This window comes from Ursus americanus, chromosome 36 (genome assembly GCF_024610735.1).
Source record: "Ursus americanus isolate L20-20 chromosome 36, mUrsAme1.1.p, whole genome shotgun sequence".
In the NCBI taxonomy this organism is placed as follows: domain Eukaryota; kingdom Metazoa; phylum Chordata; class Mammalia; order Carnivora; family Ursidae; genus Ursus; species Ursus americanus.
The window spans coordinates 9,901,919-9,917,552 of record NC_142162.1 but is presented as its reverse complement, the minus strand read 5'-3'; the positions used below and the strand labels follow the sequence as shown (position 1 = coordinate 9,917,552).

Sequence of the window (15,634 nt, the reverse complement as noted above, 5' to 3'; positions counted from 1 at the left end):
GTTTGTTTGATATATTTCTCTTAATATAGATGTTGTAAACTTAACTACAGAATTACTTTTGCTGTATCCCATAAAATTTGAGTATGTTATGTTTCCATTTTTAATTGGTATCAAGGTATTTTTTTATTTCCTTTTTGAATTCTTTTTTGATCCATTGGCTATTCACATATTTTTGCCTCCGTATGTTAAGTGGGAATGAAGGAGTCGGTAGAAGTACCGCAAATGATGAGTCACTAGGGATAGGAGAAAATACAGTCCATTTATCATGTTATTTTTGGTTTTAGATTGTACAAGATGTATAGGACTCTGTTGTTATAACCAGTTAGGCACTGCTTATGACCATAGCTACCAAAAAATTGTTTTTTTCACTCAGGTCTGAACAAGTAAGATTCTCCTTTCTTGTTAGTACTTTCAGAGTTGCTGCTACTTTGAGTCCTATTAATTTTTTAATAGATATTTTTGTTTTACAGTAGTTTTGGATTCCCAGTGGAATTGAGCAAAGTACTGAGAGTTCCCATATATTCTCTTCCCCAGGGTACTAATTTTTGCTCTTAAGATTGTTCATACCTATTCAGTGAGCAGGTCGATACTTTGGCAGCAGGTCTGGATCTGAGTATGGCTTAGGCCTTTACCCAGCTGGCCAGGTCTTGCAAGGAGAAACGCAAGAAGGGTTTTGTTTGCAAGCACTGCCTGCTTGTGAAGGGGGAAAAAAAAAGGTAATAGGCAAAAAGGTTATAGACAGAGAGAGAGAGAGAGAGAGAGAGAGAGACAGGAAACTACTAAGCAGAGCCTTAGAGAAATGGCCCCACCTTGACAGTAAGTTTAAAGAGGTGAGGATGTGGGAGTGGCCTGGGGACCAGGCTTAAGTAACTCAAACAGACTAGAGATTTTTAAGCACTCAACCCCACAACCTGTTCTCCAGTTACCATCTTTGTCTTACTTTTTTGCTCTTATCCTCTTTGTAACTAACATTCTTCCTTTTTTTGTTTTTCTTCTTGCAAGCCAAAATCTCTCCTGATTAAATGGATATATAAAGGCTGATTTTTGTCATTTTGAGACTTTATGTACTTAGGTAGCCCACTCTGGACTTAAATTCCATTAATAGTGGTTAATACCGTCTCAACTGTCAAGTCCCATTTGGGACTGGAAAATGTCCTGAGACTGTGCACATTTCTTTTGACTTGGTAAAATTACATATGTGAAGGCTCATTAAAAATGGACTTGAAACATGTGAAACATGCATCACAGAAAGATACCTTAGAAGTATTCTTTGTATAAACCTTTTATCCTTCTGTCAGTAATACTTCCAAGAACTATACATCTATAGATTTTTGAAATATACTTCCAATTTTAAACGTGCAAATGAACATTGGCTTTTAACTTATGTCAGCTCCTTTGGAGCCTGTATTCAGGCCAATTAACACAGAAGTATTTCATACAGGCTGACAGCAAGCACTTCAAATACTTTAAGAAATAAAATAATTACATAATTGAAAGTGTATGTGTAAAATGTTGAATTTGAGAACAGAAAAACAATAGTCAGAAGCCACAGTGAACATCAGTATTTTTAAATACAAATATTCAAGATGTATATTAAATTGTTTTAAGAGGTAAGAAACTTCAGAAGATCATTCCAGGAGAGCATGGAAGGAATTGGTGATCCCATGCCATAGGTGGCTAGTTCAACAGATGACAACTGATGAGTCATAGCACCTCTAATAATTGTTTTATTAGATTTATTTCCATGGCTATTTGCCCTCTCCTTTTGGTTTTGCTGTAGGTTTCAGAACGAAGGTAAGAAATTTCCACTAAACTGGAGAGCTTTGAGGTCTAACAAAGGACTCTTTTGCCTGTTCTCCAGTTAGCTGTGTCTGAGACAGGAGTAGATACAGATCTATCTTGGTTACATTTAAGGAAAGATTTCTTGTTATTTCCTCATTTTTGTAACACTTAAAAATCTGGAAAGATAAAATCTGATAAGTTGTAAGTTTTCAAATTGTAAGGGTTCTTGGTCTATCAGATTCTAATTTCAAGTGGATAATGATAGGACACGTAGCCCCAAAGTGTTGAAACTGTATTTGAGTGTGTATAAACCTGGGAATAGAAAGGTAAAGCAGGGGAGTGAAGATAAAGGGGAGTAGATTTCTCTGGAAGGGACAAGGGAAAATATTACTGAATGACTTTTAGTGCAAGGCATTGTACAATGTGCTTTGCAGATAATATCTTATTTGCTCCTCATAAACTTCTTTAGGTTAGTAACAATCATTCCTATCTTAGAGAAGGGAAGCTAAGGTTGCATGAGATTAGAGAACATAACCAATGTCAGAGAGCCAAATAGAGCCAAAATGCAGAAGTTTTTCTGCCACGGTTCCAGAGCTCATCCTCTTTTACTGTGCCTTGCTTTCTGTAATGAAGAGCTTCTGAGATGAAAGAGAAGGAAATTGAGCCAGGTTTTTACGGTTTTAGGACTTGGGGCACAGTGATTCCTGGATAGGAGTTAAATTTCTGGAGCTTTGGTTTTAGCCACTCCTGAGTTACTCTACCTAGGCCAGTTTTTGTCTCAGTCTGTGAATTACTGTCAGTTATTTGAGACCTTATTATGCCCAGCATCTTACCTAACAACTTGGAAAGACCTAACAATGGTATAGCACTTGGCACCAGATCTCTAGAAGCCTTTCTTTTGAATCTGAGAATTAGTATGTAGTAGTTGGAAGGAAAAAGGTCTGTCAGCTGACTAAACTGTGTGGCAAGAACTTGTGGTTCCTCTTGTGGACTATGGATGGATGGCGGAGAAAATGGTACAATGTACGTGTCCATAGGATTGTTTAGTTTTTATGGAATGCTGGAAGTACAACGCTACTGTGCAAGGTGAGATTGTGACTATTTTTATCTTAAATTGGGCTGTAGGGAAACATTAGTATAGCCAGTAACACATTTTACAGACAGATAATGCATTAAGAGATCAGAAAGGAAGGAGGAGAAAGCATACTGTAGTCATGGGGGATAGCTTTATAAAAGAAGTGGTATTTGTTGAATTTAGAAGATTTAGTAGGACTCAACAAAGAGAGGGAAAAGGACACTTAAGTTGTGGGGAACTACGTAAACAAACGCATAAACTGAATAGTAGTCATGCCATTCATAATATTCTATTTTAACCCAATTCCGAAAGGAAATGAGGCAGATTAAAACAAAAACAAAAACTGTTAGTACAACTTAAAATAATGTTAAAAGGTTAGGTAATATTGAAAAATCAGCCTTATATTTATCTCTGAATTTCCTGGCAATAAAAGAAAGAAAGGTAAATGTGAGAGTTGGTCTGATGGATGGAAGTATACTAATTCTTTAGATGAGACAGGATGTTGTGTGCTCCTTAATTCTAAATTGGCATGTGCTAGCCATTGTGGAGCATAATGCACAATGTATTTGGTAGTAATATCAGGAAGAAATGTGGCTTGGCTTTCTCCTGATCCTCGAATTTCTTTCCATTTACCTAGGGGGTGGGTGGAAAGGGAAGGAGAATTTGTTGAAGAGTTGTGGGCCACATCAAGTTTTCATCACATCTGAATGCATTTCATTGTGTTGCACTTAGGCGTCTGACCACGGTAACTTGAAGGGAGGTTCAGAAATGTAGTCTAGCTGTGGCCCAGGGGGATAACGGGAAGAATTTGTGCAATTTACAGTAATTTAAAGGTAGTTGGCATAAGAGAAAGGTTTCTGATAGGTAGAGACATTGTGTGCTAGTAATTAAAGCAAGATCCAGATCATTTTGTTGTCAAGTATTTTTCTGAAAATCAAGGAACCTGATTGGCACTCCTTGGTGAAAGAAAACAATTCTACTTATCTCTGAGGGTGAGCTGAGGTTGGGGGTAGGGGTTAAGAGATGGGTGCCTTCAAGAACCAATTACTTGTGTAGTATAGGGTGGGACTGGTTTTATTTCAAGGGTTCAGTTGGAAAGATATTGCTAAAATAACAGTTTAGAAGAGAAAGACTCGAATGTCATACACCAGGAACAGTAAAGGACTAAAATAAAACTTTCTCTTTTTTAAAAAAGATTTTAGTTATTTATTTGAGAGAGAGGGAGAGAGAGAGAGAGTGAGCGAGCATGCACAAGCTGGGGAAGGGGCAGAGAGAGAAACAGACACCCTGCTGTGCAGGGGGCTCAATGTGGGGCTCCATGTGGGGTGCGACCCCAGGACCCTGAGATCATGACGTGAGCTGAAGACAGACACTTACTGACTGAGCCACCCAGGCACTCCTAAAATAAAATGTCTTAATAAAGGAGTTTAAGTTAATTTGTCCCTATGCATCCAGTTACTTAATAGAAATCTCAGCATCATTACCAAATCTTCCCTCTTCCTCTCTTCCCAAGAAGACGCTTGACAAATAATGAGAAATTGAGAAGTAAGAGATTCTCAAAAGTATTGTTATCCAAGACAGTAAATATTTTGATTTTCTAATATGATGGCTTTTTGAAAACAATTTGTATGATAGTGACTTTGAAATTTCTCGCTTTATGGTCGACTCTGTAATCTATAAATATTCTATGTATTCTTATAAAAATGTACCTTCTCTAATTGTGCCAATAAATCAAAATGCTGTCTTGCTTAGATCAGTTATTTTTTAATATTTGCCTCTTTGATCTATCAGGTAGGGAGAGATGTTCAATCTCACACAGTGAAGGTAGATTTACCAGTTTTATCTATAATCCTTGGCTAAGATGGTTTCAGTTTTACTAAACTTCACACAGGATTTTTCCTAACTCTAAATTCCTGACCAATTTTTCTTAGAACATTTATTTTAGAAAACTTGTGCCGTTGATCCATCAACAATATGAAGGTTGGGACACCAATTCCCGTGCACTTGAAAATCTATATATAACTTTTGAGTCCCCCCATCCCAAACTTAATTACTAATAGTCTACTGTTGACTAGAAGCCCTACTGCTAACATAAACAACACGTATTTTATGTTATGTGTACTATATACCTTATTCTTACAATAAAGTAACCTAGAGAAATGTTATTAAAATCATAAAAGAAATTACACTTACAGTGCTATAAAAAAATCTGCATATAAGTGGACCCATGCAGTTCAAAGGTCAACAGTAATTGTAAATTCTTTATCTTTTTGAGATGTAAATCTTTTAAAAGCTTTTGCCAGTTTTACAAACCAGGGTATCTTTCTCAAGTACCTGGGAGCCATTCCTTTGAAATACAATCACCAAGATGTGGAAGCAATTTAACCCTCAACAGACGAATGGCTAAGAAAGATGTAGCAGAATATTACACAGCCGTAAAAAGGATGAGATCTTGCCATTCACGACAACATGGGTGGACCTAGAGAGTATAATGCTAAGTGAAATAAGTCAGACTGAGACAGATAAATACTGTTTGATTTCAGTCATGTGGAAGCAAAAAAAAGAAATGAATGAACAAACAAAAAGGAAAACCAGACTTATAAATACAGAGAACAAACTGATGGTTGCCAGAAGGAAGAGGTACAGGGAAGTGGGAGATATAGGCTTCCAGTTACAGAATGAATAAATTATGAGAATAAAAGGCACAGTATAGGGAATATAGTGAATGACATTGTAATACTATCATATGGTGACAGATGGTAGCTACACTTGTGAGCATAGCATAATGTATAGAGAAATTGAATCCCTATGTTGTATACCTGAAACTAATGTAACGTCATGTGTCAACTATAAACAAATTAAAAAAAAAAAAAAAACTCCCTGGGAGGGTAGGAACCTGATTTCCAGGGTACCTTACTCCAAGCTACAAAACTGCCTCCTATATTAAAGATGACATATAAAGTTTATTTCCCTTTGGGTAAAGCCAGTGAGCAAACAAAGACGACCTATAAGCCTCCTGCCCCAGTTCCAAAAACTCTCCCACATCTTTGTTTCAACAGAGTATGGAGTGCATTCTTTTTTTTTTTTTTTTTTTAAAGATTTATTTATTTATTTGACAGAGACAGCCAGCGAGAGAGGGAACACAAGCAGGGGGAGTGGGAGAGGAAGAAGCAGGCTCTTAGCGGAGGAGCCTGATGTGAGGCTCGATCCCAGAACGCTGGGATCACGCCCTGAGCTGAAGGCAGATGCTTAAGGACTGCGCCACCCAGGCGCCCCTGGAGTGCATTCTAATGATGATCTGTGTTATCCATTTCAGTTGTCTTGAGTAAAGTCTTCCTTTATTTAATTTTGTGCAGTACAGTTTTTGCTCAATTTTGTGAAGTTTGCAGTCAATCTAATTATAGTTCCTTGCATATATATATACCACATTTTCTTTATCCATTCATTAGTTAATGGACATTTGGGCTCTTTCCATTGGTTGGTTGTTGTTGATAATGCTACTATAAACATCAGGGTGCATGTATGCCTTTGAATCAGTATTTTTGTATCCTTTGGTTAAATTAGTAGTGCAGTTGCTGGATTGTGGGGTACTTCTATTATTCGCCTTTTGAGGAACTTCCATACTGTTTTCCAGGGTGGCCGTACCAGTTTGCATTCCCACCAACAGTGTAAGAGGGTTTCCCTTACTCTGCATCTTGGATAACATCTGTTGTTTCCTGTATTGATAATGTTAGCTGTTCTGACAGGTTTGAGGTGATCCCTAGAACTCTAGTTTCCAGCATCAACATTGTTCCCAGATAGCCCTGATCACTCTGGTTACATACCATTCTTATTTTAGATCCTTGTTCTTCTTCATATTTTCGTCTTTTGAAGATTTTTCTTTTTGAAGGGCTCAGCAATGCATTTGAAGTATATTTAATTTATTATGTAGGTGCTAAATAAAATATTCAAAGTACAAAAAACGGGCATAATGAATGAAAATTTTGGATTTGATTCAATAGATAATAGGAATCTTGTGAATAATTTTCTGTGAAGAATGTAGTATTTTAGACAAGACTGTAGTCTGAAAGGAGGTTTATGAGAATTTGGGGGTAATAGAAGTTGTAGTGATTAAAGTTGAATCAGTAGAAAAGAAAGCATACTAGTTGAAGGTGGAGTGAGCTGCTTGTTGGCAGCATGGCAGGAAAATACATTGTTGGCATCTTCCAAGGGACAACAGGCAGTTGGTTCCATTATGACTGGGTATTTGGTACACAAGTATAATCTATTTATTTTTTGTTATGTTAGCATTAGACGGAAACTCAAAGCTGTCTCAATCTTTTTGATGGCTTATCTGTTGTCAAAATAAAACACCAGGCCCTTGGGCTACTTTACCACATATTAGTCTGAAATCCTTTCTGAGATGTGGAATAGGTCACTTTATGACCTCTCTTTCCCTTAGGGACATATTAATAGTGATGGTTTTTCCGTTCCCAGGGACATGGCATGAGATTGAATTAGTTAGTAAATTAATAAGGGGTTGACTGTACTAAAGCAATTTTTGTCTTCAATCTGAGCGCTGACCCAGAAACATTTTTATCAATGAATAACACTTAAATTTCTTATAACCAGTTAAAGCTGAATAATGGAAAAAGAAACAATTCTGGATTCTCAATAGTTAAAAGGACAGCAGTATGGAAAGCACATTAATTGTGAAAGCAGCTCAAAATTTTCCGATGTGTGTTGATGTGACAAAGCCTGAAATCAAATTGGATTGCTCTGAAGTGGAGATAACATGTAAGTAGATAAAACACGACAAAAATAATGGTCTCACAGGGGCTTATTTTTTGGGGGCAGTAAATTGGCATTAGGAGATATGAGATACTAGCTCAAAGAGTGTACCGGCATGAGTATACATGGTTCACAGAGACAGCTCAGATTGATGTTTTGACCAGTGTTTAAATTTGGAGATGGGAAGAGTCCATTCACTGTTGGATTGGCAGCGTCTTGTAAGTGGCTGAAAATGACGATGATTAAAGAATTAATAAAGCCTTTAGTACATGGCAGTTACAAAAATTCTGTTATGTAATGACCTGATTTTTGGCAATGTCTGAGTTTCTCGCTCCTCAAATTTAAAACTGTGGTGCTTCCAGAATTTCGATGAGGGAGGGCCTTGGGCCTCAAGAGTGGTGGCAGTGGCAGTGCTGGAGTTGTAGGAAGGTTGGGGGGCATTTTGTGAATCTGTGTTTGTTTTGCAAGCAGACTGCTTTGAGAATGAGCAGCAGGGAGGGGCAGAAGCAGGCTCCTCGCTGAGCAGGGAGCCGGATGCAGGACTCCATCCCAGGACCCTGGGATCATGACCTGAGCCAAAGGCAGATGCTTAACCCACTGAACCACCCAGACACCTCCAAGCAGACTGCATTTAATGCTACAGATAAATAAAAATAAATACCTAAAATTATTTTTATGCATGCTTAGTGTAGGATTGAGGAAACCCCAATGGTCTATATCAATGATATATTTAATTTGGTGGTCTTGGAGTGATGGGAGATAATGAGGGGGCTGATCCCCAAAATACTCATTGCTGACACAGACTTAGACATAACTTTAATATTACAAAAATGTCCTTAACAGTTTTTCTTAATATATTTTCTTCATCTAAAATACAGGTTTATCTCCACTATTGTTCATGTTTTCATGTTCTTTTGATACTGGAACCCTTTTAGACACAGATTTGGGGGATTAAAATAATTAGATAAAAAGTCATAGGCTAATTATATTACACTTGATATTTACCATGTGTAGATTGAATGTACTTTTTTTTTTCATAAAAATAGATGAATAGGAGAGATTTGCAAGGCATCTTAGAGATCTCCTGGTCCAACCTCTTCATGCTATAATAAACGAACACGCAGAGAAGTGGTTGAGTTGTTCTCTGATTATTTGGCATAGAGACTGCTGAATGTTCCTAATATGCATTCGCTGAATTTTCTTTGGTGACAACCCAGATGGGAAATGCCTGATTACCTTTTACTATTGATAAACACCTTGGGAAATGTGGTCGTGTGACTAAGTTCTAACAAATAAGCCAAATGGCTGTGTAGTATTTCCAAGATGTTGTCTTAAGAGCAGTATGCCCTCCATCTTTATTTTCTATTCCACTGCTGGAATATGATAGAACATCAAAGTGAGGACTGGAACACTAGCTTTCATTCTAAATCAAGAACACAAGAGTCACATTCTAGGGATGTTATAGCTGAGAGTTAAAAGGAAACTATTTTGATGACAATGACTGCCACATTGGCACTAGAGTGCCTAACTCTGGACTTTTATCTTAAGGACTTCCATATTTTTTAAACCACTGTTATTTTGGGTTTTCTATCACATGGCATTGAACCTCTTCTTAAGTGGTATATTTGTCTAGTGATATCACATGATCAGATAGCTTCCCTACCATCATTTTGATCTATGAAGTTGTATTATTTTATAATATACTATGTTCTGTTCAGTCATTAATTCAGTATTTCCTCATTTCTTATTTGATTTCAGATTCTATGCCGTGTATTGGTAGTGCAGAGATAACTAAGACATACTACCTACCTTCAGAAAGCTCGTGGGCCAGGCAGGGAGACTAGTATGTGAACAAAGAACTCTGAAGTAGAGAGTAGTTAAAGGCATTTACACATGCTTTGGTGGACTCAGAGAGAAAGTGACCAATTCTGTTTTTTAGGTGAGTGGGAGGTTTCACAGAGGCAGAAGTACCTGAGCCATCTCTTGAAAGATTTGTAGTTCTACAGGTAAGATAGGAGGGAGGTACACTTTTTGTCAGAACATTTATAAAAGGGTGCCTAGGTGGCTCAGTCAGTTAGGTGTCTGCCTTTGGCTTAGGTCATGATCCCAGGGTCCTGGGGTGGAGCCCCTTGTCAGGCTCCCTGCTCTGCAGGAAGCTGCCTCCTCCTTCTCCCCTACTTGTGCTCTCTAGCTCTCTCTCTTTCTGCCTCTCAAATAAATAAATAAAAAATTTTTTAAAATATTTTTATTTATTTATTTGACAGCACACAAGCAGGGGGAGCAGCAGGCAGAGGAAGAGGGAAAAACAGACTCCCCACTAAACACTGTACTTAATATGCAGTATGTTATTTAATACAGCACCTTTTGATGGCAAATGTTACCATGCCCACTTATTAAAGCCTAGATACAAAAAGTAATTTTTCCAACATTGTATCCTTAGCTAGTAATAGGGCTGAGATTCAACTTCAGGTCTATCTGCTTCCAGGGCCCAAGATCTTACACATTAGGAATTAATCAATTTGTCTATGTCATCTGTTATTTCTCTATAAATTATCGTTCTTTTCAATAAAAGATCATTTGACGATCAGACACATTCAATATTCATAGTGCTACTGACACTGAAATTTTTATAAAGAATACAAATATTTCAAAAGTAGGTGAATAACCATCATTGATCTATGTAATACATATACATATGTAACACAATATACATCTCACATGTAATACATACATGTAATATACACAGTACATATATATAATGCGTGCGTGTACGTGTGTGTGTGTGTGTGTGTGTGTGTGTGTGTCTGTATATCTAATCACAAGAACTTGAATCTGGAAGGAAACTTGGAAACCAACCTGTAACTTTCTCAAAGCTTTAGGAAAACAATTCAATCTTCCAAGACTATCTGAATTTCTGAATTTTTGGCTCTTTGGCAAATCACTTGCCATTAATAAATACCTGTGGAGGATTTCTGAGTTATAGACATGATTTATTGATGTATTGATGATGGTAATTTAGAACAATTTGGAATAGGAAGAAGCATTTATAAAGTCACAAATAATGCAATCTAATGAAGATGTCAACCAGATGATGATTGTTCCAAAGAGTGAAGAGTGAAAAGGTATTTTGGTTTCTTCAGAAGACTTAACTCCTAAACATCTTAATGGAAAATTGTAAGTGGACAACCCGTTCTGGAAAATGTTTGAATTACTTTGCAAAGGCGGTGGGTCTATGATAAAGAGGCAGACAACTGGAATTATGAATCTCTTACAGAATCCTAGTCTGACCTCTGTATCTTTGCATTTATGTTATTGTAAAATATGTAATGTTTCACTAAATAATGTTTTCTAGCCTTCTCTAGTTATATAATTGTGAATCTTTTAACTCCCAAAGAATCATTTTTTCCTTGAGGGCAATGATTGTACTTTTGCTTGGTTCTGTGTCTCTTTTTTTGTATTTTCATGCTAGAATCGAGCAAGTATTAGTCAAATACTTTCTAAACCCCAGAAAAATTTGAAACAATTAAGCCTGTATACGTTAAAGAAGAATTTACAGAAAAAAGGAAATTAAGGGAAAAAATCTCTTTTGATTCCCTAATTATATAGACGTAGTCCCCAAAAAACGAGAACATGGTACATAAGTCACTGTGTTAGGCGCAGAAGGAAATGCAGATAACTTCCTCCTAGAAACACGAGGTCTAGTAATAGAAAAAAGACATGTGCATGAACTCTAGTGCCAGGTAAAGACAGGAAAGTGCTATGACAGGGTTTATTTAGGGTGCTCAGATGGGGGTGTACTGGTGTTAAAAGATGGGAGTAAAGTAGTTTCTGTTTGCTTAAAAATCATTCCAAACAATACATAGAATAAGAAACAGAAGCCAAAATACCTACTTTGATGAAAATAAGGCTGATACCTATTAGCTTGCACCATAGTAAGGGAAGACAGAGATGACGAAAGTGAATTATAAATTCCTGCAGTGTTGATGTCAGTGAACATGCTGACCAGAGTAAGATAGTTTATACTCAGGAACATGGAGATAAGCTGTGGGCATCATAAGAAAATCCGTATAAGGAGATAGAACGTTATAACCCTACCCTCCAACTCACATAGTTACCTATCCCGCCTCCAACTCCCATGGGAGACTGGAGATTGATTTTCTGAGAAGCAGAGCCACAAAGCCCTGAAACACTGGGGGCAGAGGAGAGGCAGCTAGATGACATGCTGAAAATACGATGATTGGGTCTGCATACTGATTGGGAAACCCTGTTCTGGATTTCTTTCTTTCATATTAAAGGCTTGTCTAATATGCCATGGACTAAAAAGCTGATTGGAAATTCTGCATTGGGGTGGGTAGAACTTTTAGACTAGTCTTAAATATGGGACAATGGTAATTCTTACTGGGAATATATACACGAATATCAATTTAAGTATTTTCTGTAGAAAAAGAATCTCTGGAGAAGAATCCATCCAGTCCCCTGTAAGAGGAAGGGATGAAGAGGGGAGGGAGTCACTTAAAATACTTAAAAGCCACTACATCCCGGGAACCAACCTCAACAGCGACCAGCCTGGGCTGGAGGAGCTTCTGCTGCTGTGCCAGCTGTTACCCCTTTAGTTGGCCAGAACAGGAAAGGAGCCACATCAGTAAGATGGGGGAAGTAAGATCATACCAGTGTGTCTCAGATGAGTATCTAGGGAAGAGACTGTAAACAAACATGACTGCTGGAATTCTGGAGATGGCTAGAAGAAATGGCCTCAGGGTTCTATTAAATTGTGTGAGTTCCCTGTATATTTTTTATATCAACCCGTTATCAGATATATAGCTTGCAAATTTTTTCTCATTCTTTACATTTCTTTCCTTAATTTTGTTGACTGTATCTTTTGCTGTGCACAAAGCTTTTAGTTGTAGTTCCACTAGTTTATTTTTCATCTTGTCATTTGTGCTTTAGGTGTCACACCCAAGACATCATTACTAAGACCCATATCAAAGAAATTTTTCCCCATTTTTCCCCTAGGAGTTCTATGGTTTCTGTTGTTACATTTAAGACCTTAACCCATTTTAAGTTAATTTTTGTGAGTGGTTTAAGATAGGGGTCTAATTTTATTCTTTGACATGTGAATATCTAATTTGTCCAACACCATTTATTGAAGAGATTATTTTTTTTCCATTGAGTGTTCTTGGTTCCCTTATCAAACATTAGTTTAATATATATGCTTGGGTTTACTTCTGGGCTTTCAATCCTTTTCCATTGGTCTGTTTTATACCAATACTATATGATTTTGATTACTATAGCTTCATAATACAGATTGACATCAGGAATTGTGATGCCTCCTTCTCTTCAAGATTGCTTTGGCTATCGGAGTTTTAGGTGGTTCCATATACATTTTAGGATATTTTTTTTCTTCTGTAGACAATGTTATTAATCTTGATAAGGATTTCATTGAATCTGTGGTTGGCTTCTCATTCTGTTGGCATTTTAACAATATTTTTTTCAGTATATAAACACAAGATATATTTCCTTTTGTTTGTGTCTCTTCAATTTCTTTCATCTAATTTTTGGTATAGAGATTTTTTACCTCCTTGGTGAAATTTATTCCTTGGTATTGTTTTTGATTCAATTGTAAATGGGATTGTTTTTCTTATATCTTTTTCCAGATACCTCATGGTTAGTGAATGGAAACATGACTGGTTTTTGTATGTCAATTTTCAACCTTGTAACTTTACTAAATTCTTTGATTAGATTTAACATATTTTGGTGACATCTTCAGGATTATCTATATATAAAATCATGTGATCATCAATTAGAAACGATTTTACTTCTTCTCCAATTCTGATAACTTTTATTTCTTTTTCTTGTCTGATTGCTCTGTCAAGGACTTCCACTACAGCCATACCTCAGAGATATTTTGCGTTTAGTTTCAGACCACTACAATAAAGTGAGAACTGCAATAAAGTGAGTCAAATGATTTTTTGTTTCCCAGTGCACATAAAAGTTTGCAGAGTACTGTAGCCTATTAGGTGTACGATACAATTATGTCTAAAACACAATGTACACATATAAAACCTTACTGCTAAAAAATTTCTCATCATCATTTGGTTATCTCGGCAGGTTGTAATTACTGATCATGTATAACCATGGCAAATATAATAATAATGAAAAGTTTGAAACATTGCAAGAATTACCAAAACGTGACAGAATGTGAGCAAATTCTGTTGGAAAAAGGGCATTGATATACTTGCTTGACAGAGGGTTACCACAAACCTTAAATTCTTAAAAAAGCAACATCTGCAAAATGCAATAAAGTAAGCCCAATAAAATGAATTATGACTGTTTTACATTGAAAAAGAATGGTGAAGAGTGGCACCCTTGTCTTTTTCCCAATCTTAGAGGAAAAGTCTTTAACCTTGCACAATTGAGTTTGATGTTACCTGTGGGCTTGTCATAGATGGCCTTTATTATGTTGAGATACATTCCTTCTATATCTAATTTGTTAAGAGTTTTTAATGATAAAAAATGTTGAAATATGTCAAATGTCTTTCTGCATCTATTGAGATCATGATTTTTTTCTTTCATTCTCTCCATGTGATGCATCACACTGATTTGTGATTATTGGGCCATCATCATTGCATTCCAGGGAGAAATCTTACTTGGTCATGATAAACAATCCCTATAATGGGCTGTTGAATTTGATCTGCCAGTATTTTATTAAGAATTTTACGGGCGCCTGGGTGGCTCAGTCATTAAGCATCTGCCTTCGGCTCAGGGCGTGATCCCGGTGTTATGGGATCGAGCCCAGCATCAGACTCTTCCCCTGGGAAACTGCTTCTTCCTCTCCTACTCCCCTGCTTGTGTCCCCCCTCTCTCTCTGGCTATCTCTCTCGGTCAAATAAACAAATAAAATCTTAAAAAAAAAAAAAAAGAATTTTGCTGTATCCCATAAGTTCTTGTATATGTATTTTGATATTTTTCTTATGAAACTTTATTTCTTTAATTTCTTTTTTGATCCATTGGTTCTTCAGGAGAATGTTTAGTTTCTATGTGTTCATAAATTTTCTTGTTTTCCTCTTGTTAGTAATTTCTAGTTTTATATCATTGTGGTCAGAGAAGATACTAGATAAAATTTCAATCTTCTCAAATTTGCTAAAACTAGTATATATGGCCTAGTATGTGGTCTATCCTAGAAAATGTTCCATGCGCACTTGAGAAATGTGTATTTTGTTGGATAGAATGTTCAATATATATCTGTTAGGTCCATTTGGTCTATAGTGTTCAAATTTGCTATTTCTTTATTGATTCTCTGTCTGGATGATCTATCCGTTGTTGAGAATGGGTTATTAAAGTCCCACTCTACTGCTGTTTTTTTTTTTTTCCCCTTTTAGCTATGTTTTTGTTTTATGTTATAATTTAGTTGCTCCAATCTTGTATTCATACATATTGACAATTGTTGTATCTTCTTGATGGATTGACTCCTTGATCATTACATAATGACCTTCTTTATCTCTTTTTACTATTTTTAAAGTCTATTTTGTATGATATAATTATAGCTACCCCTGCTTTTTATCATTTTTGTTACCTTTATGCTTGAAATTACTTTTTCCATCTCTGACTCTCACCGTGTATATATCTTTAAGGCTAATGCGAATCTCTTCTAGACAGCATATTCATGGATCTTGTTTTTCTCTTCATTGCAGCCATTCTATATGCCTTTTAATTGTAGCATTTAATATTTATGTTGAAAGTAATCATTGAAAGTTAAGGACTTACTATTGCCATTTTGTTCATCATTTTCTCGTTGTCTGTAGCTCCGTTGTTCCTCTTTACCAATCCTTTTTTTTTTTTTTTTTATGTTTTGTTGTCTTTCTGGATCCGTATACTTTGATTACTTGATCAGGTTCTTTTTGTAGTTGCTACGGGTTTTTTTCTTTGTGGTTTATATAGAAGATGTTAAAATTATAACACCCTCTTGGTAGCTGATAGCAATTTAATTTCAATAGAATTTATAAACTT

General features: G+C 36.4%; 1 long non-coding RNA gene across 2 annotated transcripts in view; it reads left to right on the top strand.

Annotated features, from left to right (window-relative positions):
* The window catches only part of LOC148107035 (uncharacterized), a 375,737-nt gene that overhangs the window by 159,892 nt on the left and 200,211 nt on the right, over positions 1-15,634 (top strand). The window contains exon 1 of one of the 2 annotated variants that reach the window (XR_015723180.1): positions 2,767-2,868. The exons of the other annotated variant lie outside the window; for it this stretch is intronic. This is a non-coding gene — a long non-coding RNA (uncharacterized LOC148107035). Of the gene's footprint in view, positions 1-2,766; positions 2,869-15,634 lie in introns of those variants that run through there. 2 annotated transcript variants of the gene reach the window in all.